This window comes from Eptesicus fuscus, chromosome 7, assembly GCF_027574615.1.
Source record: "Eptesicus fuscus isolate TK198812 chromosome 7, DD_ASM_mEF_20220401, whole genome shotgun sequence".
Lineage (NCBI taxonomy): Eukaryota > Metazoa > Chordata > Mammalia > Chiroptera > Vespertilionidae > Eptesicus > Eptesicus fuscus.
Window position 1 is genome coordinate 3,653,385 of NC_072479.1, and position 12,693 is coordinate 3,666,077.

Genomic DNA, 12,693 nt, shown 5'->3' on the forward strand with positions numbered 1-12,693 from the left:
AAAAGGCACATTTCTTTTTTTTTTTCTTTCAAAAACAATTTAAATGTTTTTCAAGCAAAATTGACAAGAAGGCCAGATTTAGGCATTTTAGGGAACACTATTTCACTTCCTTTAAAAGAAATACCAACCAGGTGTTATCTCTTACTCTCTCTATTTATTCCAGCACAAATAAGCCAAGCCATATGCTTTTCTTGGAAAATAACACCATTTAACTTCTTGTCCCTTTTTTCTCCAGTTATCACTTTTATTAGTGATATTAGTTCATATTTTTTCGCTAATGTATTCAGTTGTTTTGCTTTGGTTTCCATAATAGTTGTGACTGAATTCAAGCAAGTATTGGAGGAGTCGGCTGTCTTATACTAATTCTAATATTGATGCCAAGCTGTTTATATTTTTATCCAATCAATATGAAATGATGACCTGGCTGGCATGGTTCAGTGGTTGAACATCCACCTATGAACCAGGAGGTCATGGTTCAATTCCCCGTCAGGGCACATGCCCAGATTGTAGGCTGTGCAGGAGGCAGCCGATCAATGATTCTCTCTCATCATTGATGTTTCTTTCTCTCTTTCCTTCTCCCTTCTCTGAAATCAATAAAAATATTTTTTTACAAAATCTGAAATGATGAAAATGTCTCTGTTGTCTGTTTTATTCTGTGTGTGTCAAAAATCCACTTACCTCCAATAAAAAGAAATTGAATTACTTACCACTGATAATGTTTTTATAATTAGGATTATTAAATAACTTGACTTTGGCTATAAAGGCAAAGATTTATTTGACCTGTAACAACACTTAATATGTATTAATGTAGGCTTGCTTATTTTAAGCCATTTTAAAATGACTGTCTATAACAAGATGTGTTTGTTCCTGGTTTTACTAAGAATTCTCTGTAAACAGTAAAAAATACATGGTGGAATCTCTAGGATAGGTGGAGACCTTTAAAAACATTCTACTTCCTGAGCCAAAATTCCATCATAGTGCTGGAAGACTTATACCTCCCCTGCCAAGAAAAGCCACAGTTTATTTTCCATCCTTTCATATTGTACAATAAAACTTTATAGCCTCAACCTTAGATCTAACTTTTTGACTGTTAAATTTTCCCCCTTTCTGTTATTTCCATGCATGAGTGCATGAATATATATGAAATAGCTATTAAAGTAATAAGACTGAATTTTTTATGCATGTGTAAGTAGAAATAGCCAAAGAAAGAAAAGCACCCCCCCCAAAAAAAAAAAAAAAAAAACCTGACAGAAGAAAAAAGAAAAACCTGAAGGAAAAATTAGATTATTTACAGATGGGTTTTATCCTTACATGGGAAAATGTTACCAACAATATTTAGGTCTGTTGACTATGTCCTGTGCTGTGACTGCTCCTACTAGTATGTAGCACATCTGACCATGGGCCTCTGATCTGGTGCTCTGGTCTCTTTCCCGGTACAGCCCAGGAACAGGTGATACAAGACTGGGCACGCCTGGGTGAAATAACCAAAGCTTGAAAAATTCTACCAACCCCTTCTCTTACTCAGGATAAAGTTTAACTTAGAGGAGAGTGGAGGTAAAAGAGAATAGGTGTTCATGCCTGTTAGCTCTGCCTTATCTTTTTTTTAATTTAAAAGTGAAGTTTATGTAAGATAGTGGCCCCCAAACTTTTTTGTTGTTGTTGTTGATGCAGTTTATGTAAATTTTAATTTTTTACATGATTTCAAATTTGCAGGACGTTGCAAAAGTAGTACAAAAAAATCCCTATAAACCTTTACCCAAATTGGCACTTATTAATATTTTGCCCCATTTGCTTTATTATCCATGTAATTTTATGAACATGATCATGTATAATGAAATAATTTATAGTCTCTTATAATTAATCAATATAGGTAAAATGATTTAAACCCAAACTAAAAAGAACATCACTTTTTTGCCAGAGTCAACAGTCTAAATCTTAACTCCTTGGATTGAGCCAAATCTGAAGCTCTGTGGTCATGTTCCTGTGGTTCCCCAAGAGGCCTACCTGTATAGACACCCTTTTCTGGGTAGGGAGAGGCAGCTGGGTTATAACTGGTTCATGTGGTAAAGCTAGAAGGGGAAGACCTAAAAACACCGTCCTGGCACAGCCTCACTGGAGGACTTACTGAGTAAACAGCCTTCCCTGAACAAAGCTGTACGCACTCTTGGCGGATCATAAGTCATATGTGTGGCAGCAGGCAGACCCATTTCCAGCTTCTTCACTTGTCTTTGGTCGCCTGCAGCTCCAGCCGGTGCCTTAGGAAGCTTTTGAAAGTGCAAGCTGGGTTCCCTCAGTAAATATCAGTCAAAGAAGTCACATGAAAAGATTGCTCCAATTCACTCTTGCTGTGGGCCTCCAGGGGTAAAATAATATAGTCCATGTCTTTTCCGTCATGAGGAAACCATTGTCACTGAATCTCCCTGGGACACTCTACATCCAACCAAAGAGCTTGACAGCCGAGGTTTCCAAATCAAACACAAATGTGTCCTTTTGCTGAGAGATGATGGCAGTGATGTGTGCCTTCTGGAGCCCCACAGCCTCTTTTGGTGAGGACAGGAAGTAATAGTTGGTTGACTCAAGAGTTTGCTATTGGTTAACAGGTAAAAGGAAACCATACAGCTTTGCCGTTTACAATGCCCATATCTCTGCAGCAGTTTAGACAATGGCTCCTGAAAGGAGGACAGCCATCCCTGCTCTCATCACAAAATGGTAGGCCCTGTGAAGAGCAAAAGGCTCCAGGGAACTCTGCCTGTGGGCTCTCACAGAGAGCGTCACATGACAGTTAGAGTGAAGGTCTGACTCCATAGATGAAAAACACTCCTTTATCCTCAAAACCCACAGTCAACAGTGGAGTGAAGAAATGCCAAGCAAAGTAATAAGCATTTTCCACTTTCCTCCGTGCTCTAAAGAGGCCCAGGAAGGAGCCTGCCAGATGTCAATCAGCTGCCAGTACAGTGCCCCCAAGATGTGCCCTTTTCTGTTCACTATCTCGCTGAGACTGCAGTGGTAGAATTCAGTTTCTATTTTGACACACTGCCTGCATCATGTAAGTAAGGTAGATGGTATCTTTGAAAGCGAGTAATGGATCTGTGCTTTTCAGGAATTTGAAATGAAGTTCAGCCTGAAGAAGCATTTTATGGTTACCGTTTTCATGATGTTGTCAATGACTTGAAAATCTGTTGTTCTAAGACCAGTCCTCTTTAGATGAAACCTTTTCTAATGTACTGAAGGAAGGCCAGGACTAATATCCATATTCAGATGCAAATTGAGCTTTTGGGAAAATGTTCTAATCCCAGCAATCACTGCTATCGTCATAAAAATTTATGTTACCAAAATGCTTCTTAGATGGGTTGGCAGAGAGCCAGCCTTCTGCAATGGATTCACTTCGTTTGTAGGACGGGATGTGATAAAAGGACGAGTCTTGGTCTGTCAAGACTTGTCTGCCAAGACGACCTCTTGGATGTTTTCAAAATACAGTTTCACATAATCTTTCATGTAGGTAGGCAGGTATGTGAAGTCTGTGCTATACCAGTTCATCATCAGCACTGCTTTATTTTCATTATTTCCCTTCCCATATGATGATGGAGGGATGAGATTTCAGTCTCCTGATCGGGTAAGCAATTTCTGTTTACTTTTTGCCATTTGCTAATGTCAAAGGGGATCTGAAATTTCTTGCTATAGATCCAGTTATCCAAGGAGTTCCATGTAGTTAAGGTCATTACATTTGTAGCAAGGATCCATTAAGGGAACGCAGGCGCAGGCTCGCTGGGGCGGACACACACGATACCTGGTTGAGGTTGTGCTGGAACAAGGTAGTGTGCACACAGCCAGGGACCTCCCCAGGCAGTTCCAATGAGCCTTTCCCATTGTAAATCCTCCAACTTCCCTGCAAGCTAGGGTCCGCACTGCACAGCACAAGCAGCAAGAGCGGGCAGAGGCGCGTGCTGAGACCCAGAGGAAGGTGTCGGTGCCAGTGCTGCAGGAGACCACAGAAGCCTCAGTGAACTCTTGTGGCCCCCAAACTTTTTATCAACAGAGATACATTTCTTTATCATTTTCTAATTATTTCACTTAAAAATTTTTTTACAAGATAAGCTTATTAAGTACATGGTTTCTCCATTTTTATAGAAGTACCAAGCAGAATTTGTAGTTAACGTGAAATAACCAATGTTATCATTTTAAGTTATAATCAAAAGCAAAAAAAAAACAAAAACTGCCTCTGTGATAATATCATGCTTAAATGTTCAGTTCTGTGAAGCTTTCTGAAGTGTTGAAACTAGTCCACAGGTTCCCACTTTAATGGAGCTCATGGTGTCCAACTCCTGTTTTTGAAAAATCTGTGTGAGAAAGGAAACTCTGCAGTGCACATATTATAACTTAATTCCTCTCTCCTTTCTCTGGCCCTAACTGTTTTGTTTGTAAAATGGGATAATAGTTTATTAACCACTAAAAGGCAAGGATATGAATAAGAAGACATTCTGGGATATTTTCTAATTTTTATTAAATTATTCCTTCAATAAATATTTAAATGCTAAGCCCCACGCTGCATAAAGGTAAGACAAATATAGGATATCTGCCTCAATAGGACTTTACAATTTAGTTCTTAGCTGTGATATTGGTATTATGTTGGTTATTCAATTAGCTCTTGCCTTTATTGTAGTATTTCACTCACCTAGTTTCTAATTGTATTGGCTCAGCTGTTTGGCATCAAGACTTCCAGCTGTAGAGAAGAAACATTACCTTTCTTCCTCACTCAGTTTCAAGTAGAAAGATTTATTTTTAACCTCAATGATTCTTTAAAGGCCATACTGCCACCTGAAGATGTCACCTTCTAGATGTCAGTTACTACTTCCTATAACATTTCTTCAGTTGGGAACAAGGATCAGTCTCTCTTTAAAAAACTGATGAGATTCCAAAATGGCAGCGGATTAAGTGGAAGCTATACTGACATGTCCCAGGAACAAATTAATATACAGAAAAACCATCCTGAATAATCAACTGAAGACTAGCTGGAGAGAACCCTGATAACCAAGGATGGAAAATGAAGACCGCATAGAGACTGATGGGAAATGTGGAGGTGCAAAAGGGCTGGCCAGGCTCCCACAGAGAGCAGCTGAAGTTCCAGAGGGATGTCTTGGCTGTGGTGGGTTCCCACTGAAAACTCTGGAGTCTAAACCCAAAGCTGGGCTGCCTGCCAGCAAGAGACAGCTGCAAATGCAGACACCATCTTAAATGGCCAAAGCACAAAATCTCGTGTGCAGCCACTCACCCAGGTTTGGATGGCTTCACAAGGGAGTTTTACCAAACATTCAAGGAAGAACTAACGCATAAACTTCTCAAACTATTCCAAAAAAATCTAAGAGGAGGAACACTCCAAGCTCTTTTTATGAGGCCAGCATTATCCTAATTCTAAAACCAGGTAAAGACACTACAAAGAAAGAGAATTACAAGCGGATATTCCTAATGAACATAGATACTAAACTCCTTAACAAAATATTAGAAAATCTATACATTAAAAAGATCATACACCATGACTAAATAGGATTTATTCCGGGAATGCAAGGCTGGTACAATATTAGCAAATTAATAAATGTGATACATCACATAAAAAAATTGAAAGATAAAAATCACATGATCACATCAGTAGACACAGAAAAAGCATTCAACAAAATCCAACACCCCCCTCAGCAAAGTGAGAATAGAGGCATCATACCTCAATATAATAAGAGCTATATATGACAAACCTACAGCCAACATCATACTCAATGGGCAAAAACTATAACCATTTCCTCTAAGAACAGGAACAAGACAGATGTTTGCTTTTACCATGCTTCTTCAACATAGTACTGTAAGTCCTAGCCACAGTGATCAGACAAGAAGAAGAAATAAAAGACATCCAAATTTGAAAGGAGGAAGTAAAACTATCATTATCCACCAAAAAAGTACTAGATTTAATAAATGAATTTGTCAGTGTAGCAGGATACAAAATTAACACCCAGAAATTGATGGCATTTTTATACACCAATAATGAATTCTCAGAAAGAGAAACTAAACAATTCCATTTACCATTGCAACAACAAAAAATTAAGATACTTAGGAATAAACCCAACCAAGGAGGCAAAAGACCTGTAGTCAGAAAACTACAGGATGTTGAAAATAGAGATAGAAGAAGATATAAACAAGTGGAAGAATATATTGTGTTCATGGATTAGTAGAATCAACATCATTAAAATGTCCATAATACCGAAAGCAATCTACAAATTTAATGCAATCCCTATTAAAATACCAACAGCATATTTCACAGATCTAAAATAAATACTCCAAAAGTTTATATGGAGCCAAAAACAACCCAAATAGCTGCAGCAATCTTAAGAAAGAGCAAAGTTGGAGGGATCACAATACCAGATATCAAGTTATACTACAAAGCCACTATAATCAAAATAGCCTGGTACTGGTACGAGAACAGGCGTAGAGATAAATGGAACACAAGAGAGAACCCAGAAATCAACCCAAGCCATTATGCTCAATATTTGACAAAGGAGGCAAGGACATATAATGGAGTCAGGACAGTCTTTTCAATAAATGGTGTTGGGAAAATTGGATAGATACATGCAAAAAAAATGAAACTAGACCACCAACTTATATCATGCACAACAGTAAGCTCAAAATGGATAAAAGACTTTAATGTAAGTCAGGAAACCATTAAAAATCCTAGAAGAAACCATAGGCAGCACAATCTCAGACATCTCTCATGGCAATATGTTTATGGATACATCTGCTAGGGCAAAGGAAACTAATAAGAAAATAAGCAAATGGGACTACATCAAAATAAAAGGCTGCTCAGCAAAAGAAACCATCAACAAAATGAAAAGAGAGCCCACTGTATGGGAGAACATATTTGGCAATGATACATTCGATAAAGGGTTAATTTTCAAAATATATAGGGAACTCATACAACTTACAAAAAGAAGACAACAATCCAATTTAAAAAAAATATGGGCAAAGAACCTAAATAGACACTTCTCCAAAGTAGACATACAGATGGCCAGGAGACATGAAAAAATGCTCAAGGTCACTGATCGTAAGAAAGATACAAATTAAAACGACAATGAAGTATCACTTAGTACTTGTCAAAATGGCCCTATCCAGTTTGGCTCAGTGGATAGAGCATCGGCCTGCAGACTGAAAGGTCCCTGGTTCGATTCCGGTCAAGGGCATATACCTTGGTTGCAGGCACATCCCCAGTAGGAGGTGTGCAGGAGGCAGCTGATCGATGTTCCTCTCTCATCGATGTTTGTAACTCTCTATCCCTCTCCCTTCCTCTCTGTAAAAAATCAATAAAATGTATATATTTTTAAATACTTGTCAGAATGGTTACCATCCACAAATTAACAAATGACAAGTGCTGGTGAGGATGTGGAGAAATGGGAACTCTAGTACACTGCTAGTGGGAATGCAGACTAGTACAGCCATTAAGGAAAACAGTATGGAGTTTCCTAAAGAAATTAAAGAAGAAATTGCCAGTTGACCCAGTGATCCCACTTCTAGGAATATATCCTAAGAAACCCAAAACACCAATCAGAAAGAATGTTTTCACCCCTATATTCATAGCAGTGCTATTTACAATAGCTAAACTCTGGAAACAGCCCAGTGCCCATTAGTAGATAAGTGGATAAAAAAAAGCTGTGGTTCATTTACACAATGGAATACTCTGCAGTAGTAGGAAAGAAGGATCTCTTATCCTTTGAGACAACGTGGAGGGACCTGGAGAGTATTACGCTAAGTGAAATAAGCTAGTCAGAGAAAGACAGGTATCACATGATCTCACTCATATGTGGAGTCTAATGAACAAAATAGATCCTGAGACAATCAGAGAATAGACTGTCGAATCTCATTGTGAAGGCCGGGGGACTGTGGGTGGGTAGGAAGAGATCAACTAAAGAACTTGTATACATATGTGCATAACCCATGGGCCCAGACAACATTGTGATGAAGGCTTGGGGCAGGGTTTGGAGGTGTGCTAGAAATGGGGATGAAGAGGCGACATATGTAAAACTTTTAACAAATATTTTTTTAAAAAACTGATAACACTAACCTAAATTGTCTAAAAATGAAATTGCATATGGTAATGAATAATTTGACATAACTTTAAGAAAAGCATGTGAATCGTGGTCAGTTTTTTGTTTGCTTGCTTTTGTTTGGGGATTTTTGTTGTGAAGCTTCACATGAGGATTTTTTTTTCCCCATTGCTTTTCAGAGAGAGTGGAAGAGAGGGAGTGGAGAGAGAGAGAGAGAGAGAGAGAGAGAGACATCAACTTGTTGCCTCCAGCACGCACCCCAATAAGATGCGGGGTGGGTCCCGAAACCTAGGTACGTGCCCCGATCAGGAATTGAACCCTCGACTCTTTGTGCATGGACCAAATGCTCCAACCACTGTGAACACCGGCCAGGGCATGGTCAGTTTCTTAAGTTAATAGAATATGCAAAGATAGGGGAATATGTCTACTACATACACACTTTTCTGGGGTTTGTTATCAGCATCATATTACTACGTATTCTACATCCACATTCACATGGCCACTTAGATTTGTAAAATAAATTGTAATGTTTACTTGTGTGATGATCTCATGGAATAGCACCTAATATTAGAATCTAGAGTTATTTGTTATTGATAACATGTAATAGTGTATCAGTGAATAAAAATTATCCCAAACTGTAATACTTAAGCTTACAAACATGGTCATAGATGTTTCTAAAAACTAATCATATTCACAATTAATGTTTTCATTCATAATGCAAAATTAAAATATTGAAAATTTGCTAACATCAAATAGAATTTATCCCCACGAGGTTTATAGCCCCAATTAAGCATTCAGAATACAGGGAAAGCACATAGAGAAAGTATTCATTTTAACTTGTCACCTGATTTTTCTCTTTTTTAATATATTTTTATTGATTTTGGAGACAAAGGGAGAAAGAGAGAGAGAGAGACATCAATTATGAGAGAGAATCATTGATCAGTTGCCTTCTCCATGCCCCCTACTGGGGATCGATTCTGCAACCTGGACATGTGCCCTGACCAGGAATCCAACTGTGACCTCCTAGTCGATGCTCAACCACTAAGCCACGTTGTCTAGGCTGATTTTTTAGTGTTCAAAAGGAACTTCATAGATATTTTGAGAGCAAAAAGGTAAGTTTGTAGCACATGCACATGACTTATGTAAGAAATGAAAGGACACCTTTTCCAGCATTTTTCTAACTGTATTAAATGGCTGACCACAAAAGAAGCAATGTCATAGCTTTAGAATTATAGTAAGAGGTAAGTGATATAAGCCATAGAGAAAATGGCTCAAAACCTGAAAGAATTTTAAATCTCTGTTATCCAATAGGAATTTATTGAAAGTAATATCACATTAGAATGGACAGTCCTATTAGCTAGCCTCTTTAATTTGCAGAGCTCTAAAGAGAGCTTTTCAGGGTTCAAAAAGATAGCTTTCTAAAACACGCAGGTATATTTTTTTTAATCAGTGAAAGCAAAAAGAGACAGATTTTAATAATTATGTGAACAAAATCATGTTTGATAAGAATTTATGATGGAGATAACTAAGCTAAGTCAAAGATACTTGTAATATTTTATATGTCATGTATGGACCTGAAGGGTAGTATGCTAAGTGAAATAAATCAGACAGATAAAGATAAATATCAGATTATTTCACTTAATTAATAATCTAAAAAACAAAACAGAAACAGATTCATAGATACAGGAAACAAACTGGTGGTTTCCAGAGCGGGAAGAGGTTGAGGGGCTGTTGAAATAGGATTAAGAAGTAACAGGGTTGTAAAATACAGCATAAAGAATATAGTTAAGCCCTAGCTGATGGGGCTCAGTGGTTATAGCATCGACCCAAGAACCAGAAGGTCTTTGGTTGGATTCCTGGTCAAGGGCATGGCTTGGGTTGCAGGTTCCATCCTGGCCCTGGTCGGGGCGTGTGTGAGAGGTAACCAATCAATGTGTCTCTCTCATTGATGTTTTTCTCTGTTTTTTGCTTCCCCTCCCTCCCTTCCTTTCGCTCTCTCTAAAAATCAAAGGAAAAAATATACTCAGTTGAGGCTTAACAAATAAAAAAAAAAGAATATAGTCAATAATCCTACCTAATAAAAGAGTAATGTGCAAATTGACCCTAACTCCGCTATACCCACAAGCCACACCCACAAGCCAATCAGAGCGAGTATGCAAATAAACCCAACCAAGATGGCTACAGCCACAGAGAGCAGGAGGGAGGCTTGGGTTTCCAAGGTGATAGAAGAAGCCAAGCTTTCTGCCTTCCATGGCTGGCCTAAGCCTCCACTCAAGGCTACAAAGTTTCAATTATAAAAGATAAACAAATCCAACCAGAAATGGCTGCTGGCCATGGAGCAAGCAGGAGGCTTGGCTCGGCTCCAGGATACAAAGTTTCAATTGTAGAAGGTAAATAAATTCCAGATACCAGGACGTCTGCTTGGGTCGCCACGGGGCGTGGCTGGCCTGCAAACTACCACAGGCCCCTTGCTCAGGCCGCCCCATGCCCCAAGGGAACCCCCACCCTGATCCAGGATACCCTTCAGGGCAAACCAGCTGGCCCCCACCCATGCACCAGGCCTCTATCCTATCCTATCTAATAATAGACAAATATGCAAATTGACCATACCTCCAACACACCCACAAGCCACGCCCACAAGCCACGCCCACCATCCAATCAGAGCGAGCATGCAAATTAACCCAAACCAAGATGGCTACAGCCACAGAGAGCAAGGTTTCCTAGGTAACAGAGGAAGCCAAGCTTTCCACCTGCCCTGGCCAGGCCTAAGCCTCCACTCAAGCTACAAAGTTTCAATTATAGAAGGTAAACAAATTCAAACAAATGGCGGCAGAATGGAGCTTGAGAGAGCAGGCCAGGGTTGCCACCGGCAACAGGGGAAGCAAAGCTTTCCGCACACCCTGGCTGGGCCCACCCGCTTAAGGTAACAAAGTTTCAATTATAATCCCAACACAAATGGCTGCGGGCCTCGGAGGGAGCCCCAGGCTTGGCTCCGCTCCAGGCTACAAAGTTGCAATTGTAGAAGGAAAATAAATTCCAGATACCAGGGCCTCCGCTTGGGTTGCCAGCGGGCGTGGCCGGCCTGCAAACCACCACAGGCCCCTCGCTCAGGCCGCCCCATGCCCCAAGGGAACCCCCACCCGATCCGGGACACCCTTCAGGGCAAACCAGCTGGCCCCCACCCCTGTCCCAGGCCTCTATCCTATCTAATAAAAGAGTAATATGCAGATTGCTCATCACTGCAACACACAATATAGCTGCCCCCATGTGGTCAAAGATCCTGCCCCCATGTGGACACAGGATGGCCACCACAAGATGGCCAGCAGGAGAGGGCAGTTGGGAGGCACCCGGCCTGCAAGGGAGGGCAGTTGAGAGGGACCAAGCCTGCAAGGGAGGGCAGTTGGAGGTGATCAACCCTGCAGGAGAGGGCAGTTAGGGGTGACCAGGCCAGCAGAGGAGGGAAGTTGGGGGCAAACAGGCTGGCAGCAGAGTGGTTAGGGGGTGATCAGGTTGGCAGGCAGAAGTGGTTAGAGGCAATCAGGAAGGCAGGCAGGCAAGCAGTTGGGAGCCAGCAGTCCTGGATTGTGAGAGGGATGTCCGACTGCCCGTTTAGGCCCGATCCTGGTGGTATCGGGCCTAAGCGGGCAGTCGGACATCCCTTGAGGGGTCCCATATTGGAGAGGGTACAGGCTGGGCTGAGGGACAACCCCCCTCTGTGCACGAATTTCGTGCACCGGGCCTCTAGTCTAATAAAAGAGTAATATGCAGATTGACCATCACTCCAACACACAATATAGCTGCCCCCATGTGGTCAAAGATCCTGCCCCCAAGTGGACACAAGATGGCCACCACAAGATGGCCAGCAGGGGAGGGCAGTTGGGAGGCACCAGGCCTGCAAGGGAGGGCAGTTGGAGGCAATCAGCCCTGTAGGGGAGGGTCGTTAGGGGTGACCAGGCTGGCAGAGGAGGGAAGTTGGAGGCAAACAGGCTCGCAGAGGAGCAGTTAGACATCAGTCAGGCTGGCATGGGAGTGATTAGGGGGTGATCCAGCTGGCAGGCAGAAGCGGTTAGGGGCAATCAGAAAGGCAGGCAGGCGAGCAGTTGGGAGCCAGCAGTCCTGGATTGTGAGAAGGATGTCCCAGATTGGCGAGGGTGCAGGCTGGGCTGAGGGACACCCTCCCCACCCCCGTGTATGAATTTCGTGTACCGGGCCTCTAGTCCTATCTAATAAAGATGGAATATGCAAATTGACCATCACTCTGCAACAAAGATGGCGGCACCCACAGCCAATAAGGAGAAAATATGCAAATTGACACGACAAAGATGGCGGCAGCCGGGCTGGGACACTTGTGTCGTCGCCATGGCAACAACACAGGCGCGGAGCAGCTGGCATGGGGCGGGGCGCCTGCTATGGGGTGTTGGGGGGTGGAGGGAGCTACAGGAGGGCAGCAGGGCTGGAGCAAAGGCAGAAGGCGACTCTGGCCAGAGTGAAGGCGGAAGGCGGCGGCCAGAGCGAAGGCCTGAGTACCAGGTGCCGAGGGAAGCCAGTGCCGGCAGCCAGGGGAAGGAAGGCCTATTCTTGCACGAATCTTCGTGCATCAGGCCTCTAGTATTTA

The 12,693-nt window shown here is 41.7% G+C and overlaps 1 protein-coding gene across 3 annotated transcripts in view; it reads left to right on the top strand.

Annotated features, from left to right (window-relative positions):
- Nucleotides 1-12,693, top strand: part of MICU2 (mitochondrial calcium uptake 2) — a 117,176-nt gene that overhangs the window by 61,339 nt on the left and 43,144 nt on the right. The window lies entirely within an intron of this gene.